The sequence below is a fragment of the Bufo bufo genome, chromosome 5 (genome assembly GCF_905171765.1).
Source record: "Bufo bufo chromosome 5, aBufBuf1.1, whole genome shotgun sequence".
Lineage (NCBI taxonomy): Eukaryota > Metazoa > Chordata > Amphibia > Anura > Bufonidae > Bufo > Bufo bufo.
This window is the reverse complement of record NC_053393.1, coordinates 222,664,088-222,682,231: the sequence shown is the minus strand read 5'-3', so window position 1 is coordinate 222,682,231 and position 18,144 is coordinate 222,664,088.

The following is an 18,144-nucleotide window of genomic DNA, read 5'->3' as shown; positions in this document are numbered from 1 at the left end:
TCACAGTTAAAGGGGCGGTCACTGTCAAAATCACAGTTAAAGGGGCGGCCACTGTGAAAGTCACTGTTAAGGGGCGGTCACTGTTAAAGGGGCGGTCACTGTGACAGTCGCTGTTAAACAGGCGGTCACTGTGAAAGTCACTGTTAAAGGGGCGGTCACTGTTAAAGGGGCGGTCTCTGTGAAAGTCACTGTTAAAGGGGCGGTCACAGTGAAAGTCACAGTTAAAGGGCAGTCACAGTGAAAGTCACAGTTAAAGGGGCAGGCACTGTAGAGGTCACTGTTATGGGGAAACTGTTGATATTTTTTTCTGACACACGGAAACATAAAAAGAAATAGATGAAATATACCTGTGCGAAGCCGGATCCTTCTGCTATCTCTTATATATATAAAAATGAGTTTCTGTCTGTCTGTCCAGACGTTCTTTATGCGTGACCAAATGACTGGACCGATCTTCACCAAATTTGGCACACAGGTACATCAGGTGTCCGAGAAGGTTTTAGACCGGGTCTCAGCTCTCTGGGACGTACCGTTCCTGAGATATTGCCAAAAAATTACCCACATTAGCCAATTTAAGCCCGCAAGTCTTTCTCTTCAAATCCCAACTGCCATAAACACAGTTTTACTCCAGGTTTCCATAACAACCCAGCCATTTTTTTTTACTGCTTAAAGTGGCGGGCAATGCGGAGGTCACTTTTTTTAAAGGGGAGGGCACAGTGGAGGTCACTGTTATTAACAGAGCGGGCACTGTGGAGATCACTGTTATTAAATGGGCGGGCACTGTGGAGGTCACTGTTATTAAAGGGGCGGGCGCTATGAAGGTCCCTGTTAAAGGGGCTGGCACTGTGAAAGTCACTGTTAAAAGGGCGGTCACTGTGAAAGTCACTGTTAAAGGGGCAGTCACTGTGAAATTCACTGTTAAAGAGTCGGTCACTGTTAAAGGGGCGGTCACTGTGAAAGTCACTGTTAAAGGGGCGTTCACTGTGAAAGTCACTGTTAAAGAGGTGGTCACTGTTAAAGAGGCGGCCACTGTGAAAGTCACTGTTAAAGGGGCGTTCACTGTGAAAGTCACTGTTAAAGAGGTGGTCACTGTTAAAGAGGCGGCCACTGTGAAAGTCACTGTTAAAGGGGCATCACTGTTAAAGGGGCGGTCACTGTGAAAGTCAATGTTAAAGGGGCGGTCACTGTGAAAGTCACTGTTAAAAGGGCGGTCACTGTGAAAGTCACTGTTAAAGGGGAATCACTGTTAAAGGGGCGGTTACTGTGAAAGTCCCTGTTAAAGGGGCGGTCACTGTGAAAGTCACTGTTAAAGGGGCGGTCACTGTGAAAGTCACTGTTAACCTCTTCAGGACACATGATGTACCGGTACGGCATGTTGTCCTGGTACTTAAGGACACATGACATACCGGTACGTCATGTATAGTTCCGATCACTGCCGCCCGGCAGGCGGTGATCAGAACCCGGTGCCTGCTCAAATCATTGAGCAGGCACCTTGGCTAGATGCATCGGCGGGTCCTGTGACCCCCCCAGGTCGGCGATCGCAGCAAACTGCAGGTCAATTCAGACCTGCGGTTTGCTGCGTTTCCATGTTATTCGGGTCTCTGAAGACCCGATAACCCGGAACAGGATGGTGATCGGTGGTGTGATTTTACACCACCAATCACCATCCTGCGATCCTGAGAGGTGATGTGACATTACCTCTCAGGATCGGCTCTGATTGGTAGGTGGGCGGGCGGGAGATTTAAATCTTGTCAGCGCTCCTCTCCTCCTCCTTTTGTGTCCAGGGATCTCAGCCAGCATCACCCCATCTGTGCCCCAGCACCCATCCTTGCCCCAGGACCCGATCTGTGCCCCAGCACCCCCCATCTGATCAGCCAGGTAATTAGGGAAAGGCTAGGGAAAGGTTGTGCTAGGCAGGGATATAAAAGGGAAAGTTAGTGGAAAAACAAAATTTTATTGCATCACCCTAAGTAGTGTGTCTGGTGTCCACAGCACAGCTGTGTGACCCTAGACCGCCCAGGGGTGCTGCCGCTTGCCCCCCTGCCCCCCACAACTTTTTTTGGGCGCAGGCAGTTTTTTTTTTTGTGTGCGCAAGCTGACTGTGGCCGGAACTATTAGCGCATCGCACACCCCACCGCTGATCAACTTCGGACGGTTAATCAGCGGTTTTGAATTTTAGTTTATTTTTTTCACATTTTTTTGCCCATTTTTTTAGTTTTTTTTTTTTTCTGTTAGTTTTAGGGATAAGTCTGCAAACACCCGTGCCCCCCCACACACGCACACCATATAAAGATTTACACGCACGCACATACACACGCAGACACACACTATCCCCTATGGCCCGCTGGATATTCCTGGCCGAGGAGGCATACGCCCAGCTTGCCTCCGAGTACGAGAGTCCCAGTGAGGACGAGGATGACCCCACTTTCCTGTTGTCATCCACGTCCTCCTCATCATCTAGCGATGATGATGAGCCCCCAAGGCGGCGGAGACGCCGCCAGGCGGAGCAAGGGGACCGCCATGTTAGGGGCCCTGTGGCCCACCCTAGTACGAGCAGCTCTGGGGCTCGTACTAGTTTTCCGGCCCACCAGTTAAATCCACCGGAGCCCCCAGCCGGTGAACTTGTCTTGTCTATACCCCAGAGCGATTTGAGCCCATGATTCCTGATTTTGTAGGCCAACCAGGAATCCATATTTCCACAGTGGGCTTCACTGAATATTACTTTTTTTTGTCATTTTTTCAGAGACCAACTAGTAAATCTAATGGTGGAGCAGACGAACCTGTACGCCCAACAGTTTGTTGCTCAACACCCGGGCTCCTTTTTGGCTAGGTCCGGTGGCTGGATGCTGGTCAGTGCAGCCGAGATGAGGACATTTTGGGGCCTCATGCTGCATATGGGCCTAGTCAAGAAACCTAGTGTCAGGCATTACTGGAGTTGGGACGTCCTCTACCAGACCCAACTTTACAGTACGGCCATGACAGACTCCCGGTTTGAGGTCATCCGGAAATGCCTGCATTATTCAGATAATGCAGCATGCCCGCCCCGAGGTGATCCTGCCTATGACCGCCTATACAAAATCAGGCCGGTCATCGATCACTTTGGGGCCAAATTTGTACAGGCCTATGTACCTGGAAGGGAGGTCGAGATTCCCGTATTCAACCCCCAGAATGTCCCCCCACTCTGGGTGTTAGCGGGAAACTTGTGTGGGACCTTATGCACCCACTGCTAGATTAGGGTTAACACCTGTGCGAGGATAACTTTTATACTAGTATCCCCTTGTTCCAGTCCCTCTCCGCCAGATCCACGTCCGCTTGTGGGACCATGCGGAAAAATCAACGCGGCCTCCCTGCCCACCCCCTCCAGGTACCTATCCCCAGGGGTGAGACCCGTGCCCTTACCACTGGAAAGCTGTTGCTGGTCAGATATAAGGACAAGAGGGATGTCCTTGTACTGTCCACAATTCATGGTAACGGCATCACCTCTGTCCCTGTGCGAGGTACCGCGGCAACGGTCCTCAAGCCCGATTGTATCGTCGACTACAATCGGTATATATGGGAGGAGTTGATCTCTCTGATCAAGTCCTCAAGCCATATAATGCCATGCGCAAAACCCGGGCATGGTACAAAAAGTTGCGGTCTACTTGGTACAGGTTGCCTTGTACAACTCTTTTGTGCTGTCCCGGAGCGCTGGCAACACAGGGACATTCCTTCAGTTCTATGAGGCAGTCCTCAAGGCCCTGATCTTTTCGGACCGGGAAAGAGCAGGCAGGAGTACCTTGGGAACTGTAGGGCGCCCGGATCGTCACTGGCCAACACTTTCCAGGTGTGGTCCCCCATACTGGAAAGAAGGGACGGACCCAAAAAAGATGCAGAGTGTGTCACAGGAGGGGGATACGGAAGGACACCACTACTCAATGTGACACGTGCCCCGATCATCCGGGCCTCTGCATTAATGGTTGCTTCAGGGAGTACCACACTTCCATGGAGTACTAAATTTATATCCCAATTTAGCCACTGACAATCGAATAAAAAAACTCGTTCTCAGACTTGACACCAAAAAAAAATTGTAAAAACTAAAATAATTTTAAAAAAAGTATACAAAGTTTACAAATTAGGTATCTCCGCGTCGGTAATAATCTCCTTTATAAAAATACCCCATGACCTAACCCCCCAGATTAACACGGTCCAAAAATAAAAATAAAACGGTGCAAAAAAAGAATTTTTTTGTCACCTTACATAACAAAAAGTTTAATAGCAAGCAATCAAAAAGTCATATAGCCCCCAAAATAGTGCCAATAAAACCGTCCTCTCATCCTGCAAAAAATGAGCCCCTACATAAGATAATCGGCTAAAAAACAAAAAAAATATGACTCTTAGACTTTAGAGATACAAAATAAATTATTTTTGTATTAAAAAGGATAATATAGTCTAAAACCTAAATAATTGTAAAAAAGTAGACTTATTAGGTATCGCCGCGTCCATAAGAACCTCCTCTATAAAAATACCCCATGACCTAACCCCCCAGATTAACACGGTCAATAAAAAAAAATTTAATGGTGCCAAATGAGCTATTTTTGGCACTTTTCCATTTCAATATTTTTTTTCCAGTAACAAAGCAAGGGTTAACGACTAAACAAAACTTAATATTTATTACCCTGATACTGCAGTTTACAGAAACGCCACATTTGTGGTCGTAAACTGCTGACTCACTAAAAGGCAGATGGACACAAGGCGCAATTCACAACCCAGTTGAGGATACTAAGTATTTTTTATTTTTTTGGTATGCAAAGACGATGCGTTTCGGGGTACGCAGACCCCTTTATCAAGTCTAAAAGAACAACATAAAATTCGATAATATATCTATATAGCTATATATATAAATGGACGAATCCATGGGTAAAAAGTTTAGTTTAAAACAAAGACAAAAAATTATATGTGCATAAGTATCTATCGGGTCAATCCCTGGTCTAATCCAGACCAAACAACCAAAGTAAACTACCTACTATCCTGTATACATATACCTGCTCACACTTGAAGAAATCCACAATGTCCACTTGTATATATCTATTTATTCATTTACCTATTATCATTATATACGTTCTATACGCAAATATATACTTATGCACATATAATTTTTTGTCTTTGTTTTAACCTAAACTTTTTACCCATGGATTCGTCCATTTATATATATATTATATTATCGAATTTTGTGTTGTTCTTTTAGACTTGATAAAGGGGTCTGCGTACCCGGAAACGCGTCATCTTTGCATACCAAAAAAATATATAATACTTCGTATCCTCAACTGGGTTGTGAATTGCGCCTTGTGTCCATCCGCTCACCGCACGAACCTAGTGCAGACGAGCTCCCCCCATACAGCACAATACGCACCAAAGTGGCGGCTTGGCTCCCGCCCATGGTCAACTTGGACGATATTCGGCTGCACCAACCCAGATTACCTCTACGATTTTACCTTTACCAGAATTGTACTACATAAAGTACAACCAAACCAAGGTGAGTAGTAACCACTCACCCTGGTTAGGAGCAAATAACAACATATCTTGTCCACCACCACCTATGAGCGCCTTTTCCTACTTTCTCTTTGGCCATTTAATCACTAAAAGGCAGGGCGCAAAAGGAAAGGATCGTTATGGTTTCTGAAAGGCCGATTTTGATGGCCATTTTTATTGACACCATGTCCCTTTTGAAAACCACACGACGCTCCATTACCTCTATGCCCCGCCGTGTGGCCGTACAGTAGTTTACGACCACATATAGGGTGTTTCTGTAAACGGCAGAGTCAGGACAATAAAGATACAGTCTTGTTTAGCTGTTAACACTTGCTTTGTTAGTGGAACAAGTGGGTTAAAATGGAAAATTTTGCAAAAAAATGTAATTCTCAAATTTCAGCCCCATTTGCCAATAACTCTTGTGCAACACCTAAAGGGTTAACAAAGTTTGTAAAATCAGTTTTGAATACCTTGAGGGGTGTAGTTTCTTAGATGGCGTCACTTTTATGGAGTTTCTACTCTAGGGGTGCATCAGGGGGGCTTCAAATGGGACATGGTGTAAATAAACCAGTCCAGAAAAATCTGCCTTCCAAAAACCATATGGCACACCTTTCCCTCTACGCCCTACTGTGTGCCCGTAAAGTAGTGTATGACCACATATGGGGTGTTTCTGTAAACGGCAGAGTCAGGGCAATAAAGATACAGTCTTGTTTGGTTGTTAACCCTTGCTTTGTTAGTGGAAAAAATTGGTTAAAATTGAAAATTTGGCAAAAAAATGAAATTCTCAAATTTCATCCCCATTTGCCAATAACTCTTGTGCAACACCTAAAGGGTTAACAAAGTTCGTAAAATCAGTTTTGAATACCTTGAGGGGTGTAGTTTCTTAGATGGGGTCACTTTTATGGAGTTTCTACTCTAGGGGTGCATCAGGGGGGCTTCAAATGGGACATGGTGTAAATAAACCAGTCCAGCAAAATCTGCCTTCCAAAAAACATATTGCGCACCTTTCCCTCTACCCGTTACTGTGTGCCCGTACAGTAGTTTACGGCCACATATGGGGTGTTTCAGCAAACTACAGAATCGGGGCAATAAATATTGAGTTTTGTTTGGCTGTTAACCCTTGCTTTGTTCCTGGAAAAAATGGATTAAAATGGAAAATTTGCCCAAAAATCTAAATTCTGAAATTTTATCTCCATTTGCCATTAACTCTTGTGGAACACCTAAAGGGTTAACAATGTTTGTAAAATCAGTTTTGAATAGCTTGAGTGGTGTAGTTTCTAGAATGGGGTAATTTTTGGGTGGTTTCTATTATGTAAGCCTCACAAAGTGACTTCAAACCTGAACTGGTCCCTAATAATTGGGTTTTTGAAAATTTCAGAAAATTTCAAGATTTGCTTCTAAACTTTTAAGCCTGGTAACATCCCCAAAATATAAAATATCATTCCCAAAATGATCCAAACATGAAGTAGACATATGGGGAATGTAAATTAATAACTATTTTTGGAGGTATTACTATGTATTATAGAAGTAGAGAAATTGAAACTTGGAAATTTGCTATTTTTTTTTACTTCTTTTTGGTAAATTTGGTATTTTGTTTATAAATAAAAATATATATTTTTTTACTTCTTTTTACCAGTGTCATGAAGTACAATATGTGACGAAAAAATAATCTCAGAATGACCTGGATAAGTCAAAGCGTTTTAAAGTTTGCAAAAAATGGCCTGGTCCTTAAGGTGAAATAAGGCTGTGTCCAAAAGGGGTTAAAGGGGCAGTCACTGTGAAAGTCACTGTGAAAAGGGGTGGCCACTGTGAAAGTCACTGTCAAAGGGGCGATCACTGTGAAAATCACTGTTAAAGGGGCGGGCATTGTGAAAGTCACTGTTAAAGGGGCGGTCACTGTGAAAGTCACTGTTAAAGGGGCGGTCACTGTGAAAGTTACTATTAAAGGGGCGGTCACTGTGAAAGTCACTATTAAAGGGGCGGTCACTGTGAAAGTCACAGTTAAAGGGGCGGTCACTGTGAAAGTCACTGTTAAAGAGGCGGTCACTGTGAAAGTCACTGTTAAAAGGGCGGTCACTGTAAAAGTCACTGTTAAAGGGGCGGCCACTGTGAAAGTCACTGTTAAAGGGGCGGCCTCTGTAAAAGTCACTGTTAAAGGGGTGATCACTGTTAAAGGGGCGGTCACTGTGAAAGTCACTGTTAAAGAGGCGGTCACTGTGAAAGTCACTGTTAAAGGGGCGGTTACTGTGAAAGTCACTGTTAAAGGGGCGGTGACTGTGAAAGTCACTGTTAAAGGGGCGGTCACTGTGAAAGTCACTGTTAAAGGGGCGGTCACTGTGAAAGTCACTGTTAAAGGGACGTCAATTGTGAAAGTCACTGTTATAAGTGCGATCACTGTTAAAGGGGCGGTCACTGTGAAAGTCACTGTTGAAGGAGCGGTCACTGTGAAAGTCACTTTTAAAGGGGCGGGCAATGTGGAGGTCTCTGTTAAAGGGGCAGGCACTGTGAAAGTCACTGTTAAAGGGGTGGCCACTGTGAAAGTCACTGTTAAAGAGGCGATCACTGTTAAAGGGGCAGTCACTGTGAAAGTCACTGTCAAAGGGGCGATCACTGTGAAAATCACTGTTAAAGGGGCGGGCATTGTGAAAGTCACTGTTAAAGGGGCGGTCACTTTGAAAGTCACTGTTAAAGGGGCGGTCACTTTTAAAGGGGCGGTCACTGTGAAAGTCACTATTAAAGGGGCGGTCACTGTGAAAGTCACAGTTAAAGGGGCGGTCACTGTGAAAGTCACTGTTAAAGAGGCGGTCACTGTGAAAGTCACTGTTAAAGGGGCGGTCACTGTAAAAGTCACTGTTAAAGGGGCGGCCACTGTGAAAGTCACTGTTAAAGGGGCGGCCTCTGTGAAAGTCACTGTTAAAGGGGCGATCACTGTTAAAGGGGCGGTCACTGTGAAAGTCACTGTTAAAGAGGCTGTCACTGTGAAAGTCACTGTTAAAGGGGCGGTTACTGTGAAAGTCACTGTTAAAGGGGCGGTGACTGTGAAAGTCACTGTTAAAAGGGGCGGTCACTGTGAAAGTCACTGTTAAAGGGGCGGTCACTGTGAAAGTCACTGTTAAAGGGACGTCCATTGTGAAAGTCACTGTTATAAGTGCGATCACTGTTAAAGGGGCGGTCACTGTGAAAGTCACTGTTGAAGGAGCGGTCACTGTGAAAGTCACTTTTAAAGGGCCGGGCAATGTGGAGGTCTCTGTTAAAGGGGCAGGCACTGTGAAAGTCACTGTTAAAGGGGTGGCCACTGTGAAAGTCACTGTTAAAGAGGCGATCACTGTTAAAGGGGCAGTCACTGTGAAAGTCACTGTCAAAGGGGCGATTACTGTGAAAATCACTGTTAAAGGGGCGGGCATTGTGAAAGTCACTGTTAAAGGGGCGGTCACTGTGAAAGTCACTGTTAAAGGGGCGATCACTATTAAAGGGGCGGTCACTGTGAAAGTCACTGTTAAAGAGGCGGTCACTGTGAAAGTCACTGTTAAAGGGGCGGTTACTGTGAAAGTCACTGTTAAAGGGGCGGTGACTGTGAAAGTCACTGTTAAAGGGGCGGTCACTGTGAAACTCACTGTTAAATGGGCAGTCACTGTGAAAGTCACTGTTAAAGGGGCGGTCACTGTGAAAGTCACTGTTAATGGGACGTCCATTGTGAAAGTCACTGTTATAGGTGCGATCACTGTTAAAGGGGCGGTCACTGTGAAAGTCACTGTTGAAGGAGCTGTCACTGTGAAAGTCACTTTTAAAGGGGTGGGCAATGTGGAGGTCTCTGTTAAAGCGGCAGGCACTGTGAAAGCCGCTGTTAAAGGGGCGGTCACTCTGAAAGTCACTGTTAAAGGGGCAGGCACTGTCGAAGTCACTGTTAAAGTTGCAGCCATTATGAAGGTCACTGTTAAGGGGGTCGTCAATGTTAAAGGGGCGGGAACTGTGGAGGTCACTGTTAGAGGGGTGGGCACTGTGGAGGTCATTGTTAAAGGGGCGGGCACTGTGAAGGTCACTATTAAAAGGGCAAGCACTGTGAAGGTCACTGTTAAAGGGGCAGACACTGGAGATCACTGTTAAAGGGGCGAGCACTGTGGAGGTCACTGTTAAAGGGGCAGTCACTGTGAAACTCACTGTTAAATGGGCGGTCACTGTGAAAGTCACTGTTAAAGGGGCGGTCACTGTGAAAGTCACTTTTAAAGGGGCGGGCACTGTGGAGGTCTCTTTTAAAGGGGCAGGCACTGTGAAAGTCGCTGTTAACCTCCTCAGGACCGCCGTACGCAGGATTGCGTCTTTGCGGCGGCCCTGCTCTTCTGGGTGGACGCGCCGGTGCGTCCTCTCGCGAGACGCGAGATTTCCTGTGAACGCGCGCACACAGGCGCGCGCGTTCACAGGATCGGAAGGTAAGCGAGTGGATCTCCAGCCTGCCAGCGGCGATCGTTCGCTGGCAGGCTGGAAATGTGATTTTTTTAACCCCTAACAGGTATATTAGACGCTGTTTTGATAACAGCGTCTAATATACCTGCTACCTGGTCCTCTGGTGGTCCCCTTTGTTTGGATCGACCACCAGAGGACGCAGGTAGCTCAGTAATATGTTGCACCAAGCACCACTACACTACACACCCCCCCCTGTCACTTATTAACCCCTTATTCACCCTTGATCACCCTTGATCACCCCTGATCACCCCATATAGACTCCCTGATCACCCCCCTGTCATTGATTACCCCCCTGTCATTGATCACCCCCCTGTAAAGCTCCATTCAGAAGTCCGCATGATTTTTACGGATCCACTGATAGATGGATCGGATCCGCAAAACGCATACGGACGTCTGAATGGAGCCTTACAGGGGCGTGATCAATGACTGTGGTGATCACCCCATATAGACTCCCTGATCACCCCCCTGTCATTGATTACCCCCCTGTCATTGATCACCCCCCTGTAAAGCTCCATTCAGATGTCCGCATGATTTTTACGGATCCACTGATAGATGGATCGGATCCGCAAAACGCATACGGACGTCTGAATGGAGCCTTACAGGGGCGTGATCAATGACTGTGGTGATCACCCCATATAGACTCCCTGATCACCCCCCTGTCATTGATTACCCCCCTGTCATTGATCACCCCCCTGTAAAACTCCATTCAGATGTCCGCATGATTTTTAAGGATCCACTGATAGATGGATCGGATCCGCAAAACGCATACAGAGGTCTGAATGGAGCCTTACAGGGGCGTGATCAATGACTGTGGTGATGACCCCATATAGACTCCCTGATCACCCCCCTGTCATTGATTACCCCCCCTGTCATTGATCACCCCCCTGTCAGGCTGCATTCAGATGTCCGTATGATTTTTACGGATCCACGGATACATGGATCGGATCCGCAAAACACATACGGACATCTGAATGGAGCCTTACAGGGGGGTGATCAATGACAGGGGGGTGATCACCCCATATAGACTCTCTGATCACCCCCCTGTCATTGATCACCCCCCTGTCATTGATCACCCCCCTGTAAGGCTCCATTCAGACATTTTTTTGGCCCAAGTTAGCGGAATTTTTTTTTTTTTTTCTTACAAAGTCTCATATTCCACTAACTTGTGTCAAAAAATAAAATCTCACATGAACTCACCATACCCCTCACGGAATCCAAATGCGTAAAATTTTTTAGACATTTATATTCCAGACTTCTTCTCACGCTTTAGGGCCCCTAGAATGCCAGGGCAGTATAAATACCCCACATGTGACCCCATTTCGGAAAGAAGACACCCCAAGGTATTCCGTGAGGGGCATATTGAGTCCATGAAAGATTGAAATTTTTGTCCCAAGTTAGCGGAAAGGGAGACTTTGTGAGAAAAAAAATATATATATCAATTTCTGCTAACTTGTGCCAAAAAAAAAAAAATTCTATGAACTCGCCATGCCCCTCATTGAATACCTTGGGGTGTCTTCTTTCCAAAATGGGGTCACATGTGGGGTATTTATACTGCCCTGGCATTCTAGGGGTCCTAAAGCGTGAGAAGAAGTCTGGAATCCAAATATCTAAAAATGCCCTCATAAAATGAATGTGGGCCCCTTTGCGCATCTAGGCTGCAAAAAAGTGTCACACATGTGGTATCGCCGTACTCAGGAGAAGTTGGGCAATGTGTTTTGGGGTGTCATTTTACATATACCCATGCTGGGTGAGATAAATATCTTGGTCAAATGCCAACTTTGTATAAAAAAATGGGAAAAGTTGTCTTTTGCCGAGATATTTCTCTCACCCAGCATGAGTATATGTAAAAAGACACCACAAAACACATTGCCCAACTTCTCCTGAATACGGCGATACCACATGTGTGACACTTTTTTGCAGCCTAGGTGGGCAAAGGGGCCCACATTCCAAAGAGCACCTTTAGGATTTCACAGGTCATTTACCTACTTACCACACATTAGGGCCCCTGGAAAATGCTAGGGCAGTATAACTACCCCACAAGTGACCCCATTTTGGAAAGAAGACACCCCAAGGTATTCCGTGAGGGGCATGGCGAGTTCCTAGAATTTTTTATTTTTTGTCACAAGTTAGTGGAAAATGATGATTTTTTTTTTTCTTACAAAGTCTCATATTCCACTAACTTGTGACAAAAAATAAAAACTTCCATGAACTCACTATGCCCATCAGCGAATACCTTGGGGTTTCTTCTTTCCAAAATGGGGTCACTTGTGGGGTAGTTATACTGCCCTGGCATTCTAGGGGCCCAAATGTGTGGTAAGGAGTTTGAAATCAAATTCTGTAAAAAATGACCAGTGAAATCCGAAAGGGGCTCTTTGGAATATGGGCCCCTTTGCCCACCTAGGCTGCAAAAAAGTGTCACACATGTGGTATCTCCGTATTCAGGAGAAGTTGGGGAATGTGTTTTGGGGTGTCATTTTACATATACCCATGCTGGGTGAGAGAAATATCTTGGCAAAAGACAACTTTTCCCATTTTTTTATACAAAGTTGGCATTTGACCAAGATATTTATCTCACCCAGCATGGGTATATGTAAAATGACACCCCAAAACACATTCCCCAACTTCTCCTGAATACGGAGATACCACATGTGTGACACTTTTTTGCAGCCTAGGTGGGCAAAGGGGCCCAAATTCCAAAGAGCACCTTTCGGATTTCACCGGCCATTTATTACAGAATTTGATTTTAAACTCCTTACCACACATTTGGGCCCCTAGAATGCCAGGGCAGTATAACTACCCCACAAGTGACCCCATTTTGGAAAGAAGACACCCCAAGGTATTCGCTGATGGGCATAGTGAGTTCATGGAAGTTTTTATTTTTTGTCACAAGTTAGTGGAATATGAGACTTTGTAAGAAAAAAATAAAAATAAAAAAAAATCATCATTTTCCGCTAACTTGTGACAAAAAATAAAAAGTTCTATGAACTCACTATGCCCATCACCGAATACCTTAGGGTGTCTACTTTCCGAAATGGGGTCATTTGTGGGGTGTTTGTACTGTCTGGCCATTGTAGAACCTCAGGAAACATGACAGGTGCTCAGAAAGTCAGAGCTGCTTCAAAAAGCGGAAATTCACATTTTTGTACCATAGTTTGTAAACGCTATACCTTTTACCCAAACCATTTTTTTTTTACCCAAACATTTTTTTTTATCAAAGACATGTAGAACAATACATTTAGAGCAAAATTTATATATGGATCTCGTTTTTTTTGCAAAATTTTACAACTGAAAGTGAAAAATTTCATTTTTTTGCAAAAAAATCGTTAAATTTCGATTAATAACAAAAAAAGTAAAAATGTCAGCAGCAATGAAATACCACCAAATGAAAGCTCTATTAGTGAGAAGAAAAGGAGGTAAAATTAATTTGGGTGGTAAGTTGCATGACCGAGCAATAAACGGTGAAAGTAGTGTAGGTCAGAAGTGTAAAAAGTGGCCTGGTCTTTCAGGGTGTTTAAGCACTGGGGGCTGGGGTGGTTAAAGGGGCGGTCACTGTGAAAGTCACTGTTAAAGAGGCGGGCACTGTGGAAGTCACTGTTAAAGGGGCAGCCCTTATGAAGGTCACTGTTAAGGGGGTCGTCAATGTTAAAGGGGCGGGCACTGTGGAGGTCACTGTTAGAGGGGTAGGCACTGTGGAGGTCATTGCTAAATGGGCGGGCACTGTGAAGGTCACTGTTAAAAGGGCAAGCACTATGGAGGTCACTGTTAAAGGGGCAGACACTGGAGGTCACTGTTAAAGGGGCGAGCACTGTGGAGGTCACTATTAAAGGGACGGGAAATGTGGAGGTCACTGTTTAAGGGGTAGCCACTATGAAGGTCAATGTTAAAGGGGTGGTCAATGTTAAAGGGGCAGGCACTGTGGAGGTCTCAGTTAAAGGGGCAGGCACTGTGGAGGTCTCTGTTAATGAGGCGGGCATTGTGTAAGTCACTGTTAAAGGGGAAGGAACTGTGAAGGTCACTGTTAAAGGGGCGGCCACTGTGGAGGTCACTGTGGAAGTCACTGTTAAAGGGGCTGGCACTGTGAAGGTCACTGTTTAAGGGTCAGCCACTATGAAGGTCAATGTTAAAGGGGTGGTCAATGTTAAAGGGGCGGGCACTGTGGAGGTCTCTGTTAAAGGGGCAGGCACTGTGGAGGTCTCTGTTAAAGGGGCGGGCATTGTGTAAGTCACTGTTAAAGGGGCAGGAACTGTGAAGTTCACTGTTAAAGGGGCAGGAACTATGAAGATCACTATTAAAGGGGTTGTCAATGTTAAAGGGGTGGGCACTGTGGAGGTCGCTATTAAAGGGCCAGGCAGCGCGAAGGTTGCTGTTAATGGGGCAGGCAGTGCGAAAGTCGCTGTTAAAGGGATGGGCACTGTGGAGATCACTGCTAAAGGGGTGGGTACTGTGGAGGTCACTGTTAAAGGGGCGGCCACTATAAAGGTCACTGTTAAAGGGGTGGTCATTGTTAAACAGACAGGCACTATAGAGGTCACTGTTAAAGGGGCGAGCACTGTGGAGGTCACTGATAAAGGGGCGGCCACTGTGGAGGTCAATGTTAAAGGGGCGGGCAGTGCGAAAGTCACTGTTAAAGGGGCGGGCACTGTGGAGATCACTGTTAAAGGGGCAGGTACTGTGGAGGTCACTGTTAAAGGGGCGGCGACTATGAAGGTCACTTTTAAAGGGGTGGTCAATGTTGAATGGGTGGGCACTGTGGAGGTCACTGTTAAAGGGGCGGGTACTGTGGAGGTCATTGTTAAAGGGGTGGGCACTGTTAAAGGGGCAGGCACTGTGCAGGTCATTGTTAAAGTTGCGGGCACTGTGTGGGTCACTGTTAAAGGGGCAGGCACTGTGGAGGTCAATGTTAAAGGGGCGGCCACTGTGGAGGTTATTTTTAAAGGGGCGGGTACTGTAGAGGTCACTGGTATGGGGGATGCTGTTGATATCTTTTTACGACACACAGAAACATGAAATGAAATAGATGAATTATACCCGTGTGAAGCCGGGTCCTTCTGCTAGTTTTTATATTATATATATGTAGCTAGAGATATATATTTACTGGTCTATATCTCTATATACATATATATCTATATACCGTGTATCATCGATATATTTTTAAAGAGATATAGATAAGTAAATATATATCTCTGTATATATATATATATATATATATATATACACAGTCAGGTCCATAAATATTGGGACATCTACACAATTCTAACATTTTTGGCTCTATACACCACCACAATGGATTTGAAATGAAACGACCATGATATGCTTTAACTGCAGACTGTCAGCTTTTATTTGAGGGTATTGACATCAAAATCAGGTGAACTGTGTAGGAATTACAACAGTTTGCATATGCGCCTCACACTTGTTAAGGGACCAAAAGTAATGGGACATAATAATAATCATAAATCAAACTTTCACTTTTTAATACTTGGTTGCAAATCCTTTGCAGTCAATTACAGCCTGAAGTCTGGAATGCATAGACATCACCAGACGCTGGGTTTCATCCCTGGTGATGCTCTGCCAGGCCTTTACTGCAACTGTCTTCAGTTCCTGCTTCTTCTTGGGGCATTTTCCCTTCATATTTGTCTTCATCAGGTGAAATGCATGCTTAATCGAAATCAGGTCAGGTGATTGACTTGGCCATTGCATAACATTCCACTTCTTTACCTTAAAAAACTCTTTGGTTGCTTTTGCAGTATGTTTGGGTCATTGTCCATCTGCACTGTGAAGCGCCGTCCAATAAGTTCTGAAGCATTTGGCTGAATATGAGCAGATAATATTGCCCGAAACACTTCAGAATTCATCCTGCTGCTTTTGTCAGAGAGCAGTTCCATTGGCAGCCATACATGCCCACGCCATGACACTACCACCACCATGCTTCACTGATGAGGTGGTATACTTAGGATCATGAGCAGTTCCTTTCCTTCTCCATACTATTCTCTTCCCATCACTCTGGTACAAGTTGATCTTGGTCTCATCTGTCCATAGGATGTTGTTCCAGAACTGTGAAGGCTTTTTTAGATTTCGTTTTGCAAACTCTAATCTGGCCTTCCTGTTTTTGAGGCTCACCAATGGTTTACATCTTGTGGTGAACCTTCTGTATTCACTCTGATGAAGTTTTCTCTTGATTGTTGACTTTGACACACATACACCTACCTCCTGGAGAGTGTTCTTGATCTGGCCAACTGTTGTAAAAGGGTGTTTTCTTCACCAGGGAAAGAATTCTTCGGTCATCCACCACAGTGATTTCCTTGGTCTTCCGGGTCTTTTGGTGTTGCTGAGCTCACCGGTGCGTTCCTTCTTTTTAAGAATGTTCCAAACAGTTGTTTTGGCCACGCCTAATGTTTTTGCTATCTCTCTGATGGGTTTGTTTTGTTTTTTTCAGCCTAATCATGGCTTGCTTCACTGATAGTGACAGCTCTTTGGATCTCATCTTGAGAGTTGACAGCAACAGATTCCAAATGCAAATAGCACACTTGAAATGAACTCTGGACTTTTTATCTGCTCATTGTAATTGGGATAATGAGGGAATAACACACACCTGGCCATGGAACCGCTGAGAAGCCAATTGTCCCATTACTTTTGGTCCCTTAACAAGTAGGAGGCACATATGCAAACTGTTGTAATTCCTACACCGTTCACCTGATTTGAATGTAAATACCCTCAAATTAAAGCTGACAGTCTGCAGTTAAAGCACATCTTGTTCGTTTCATTTCAAATCTATTGTGGTGGTGTATAGAGCCAAAAAATTTAGAATTGTGTCACCAATGAGTTAAATACAGGGGAGGGAGGGAGGGCGGGCCGGCCGCACTGGCCACCAATGAGTTAAATACAAGGGAGGGAGGGGGGGCCGGCCGCACTGGCCACCAATGAGTTAAATACAGGGGAGGGAGGGGGGGCCGGCCGCACTGGCTACCAATGAGTTAAATACAGGGGAGAGAGGGGGGGCCGGCCGCACTGGCCACCAATGAGTTAAATACAGGGGAGAGAGTGGGGGCCGGCCGCACTGGCCACCAATGAGTTAAATACAGGGGAGGGAGGCAGGCAGCAGGGGGCAGTCATGTACACAGTTCTTTTAGTATATTCTAACTTGAAGCGTCCCCATCACCATGGGAACGCCTCTGTGTTAGAATATACTGTCGGATCTGAGTTTTCACGAAGTGAAAAATCAGATCTGAAAAAAAGATCTGCAGACGGATCCATTCTGAACGGATGCAAGCGTTTGCATTATAGAAGCGGATCCGTCTGCACAGACACCAGACGGATCCGCTCCGAACGCAAGTGTGAAAGTAGCCTTAGGTGTAAAGTTTTTTATTTCAAGAAATCAAGCTTAACTAATGTGTATGTAAAAACAGATAAGTTTTATAATTTTGTTAATTTATTTTTCATTATTGGATAACCCCTTTAAGTATTTTACATTGGAGCTGAGTAGCTTGAAGTTACTCATCTAGATTTAGAGAGGTTTTCTAATAAAGACTTGTTTCCACTAGGTCAAAGTTATATCGAGATCTGGAGACTGGTGCTGGGATAAAGAATAAAAAGATGCTCTATTTATGATATAGTCTCTGTAGTTCTTGTTCCATGTATGGTCAATTAAGATGAGGGAAACAAAAGAAACACTGCAGTCAGAATTTTCTTGTGTTTTAAAAATAATTTTTTTTTGGTGGGGGAGAGAAGGGGGGGGGGGAGAAATGGGGAAGGGAAGGTTATTTTAGTTTTTTTGGGAAATATTTGGTTTTTTAAAATTAATTTTAGAGAGAGGAATTAAGGAGAGAAGAGGAAAGGAGAAGTGGGGGAAGGGAAGATTATTTTTTATATTTTTTTATATATTTATTTTTAAGTTCGCCTTTACACTGGATCTTTTTCCAGAGGCTCTCTAGATTTTTTTCTCCTCCAGAATATGCAGACGCTAAAAAAAGAAGAAGATCTATCAGTTAGGTTACATGCACACGACCATATGTGTTTTGCGGATCCACAAAAAAAAAAAATGGATGATGTCTGTATGTGTTTTTTTTTGCGGATCCGTTGTAACAATGTCTATCCTTGTCTGCAAAACAGACAAGAAAAGGACATGTTCTATTTTTTTGGCGGGGCTACGGAACGGACATACTGATGCGGACCGCACACGGT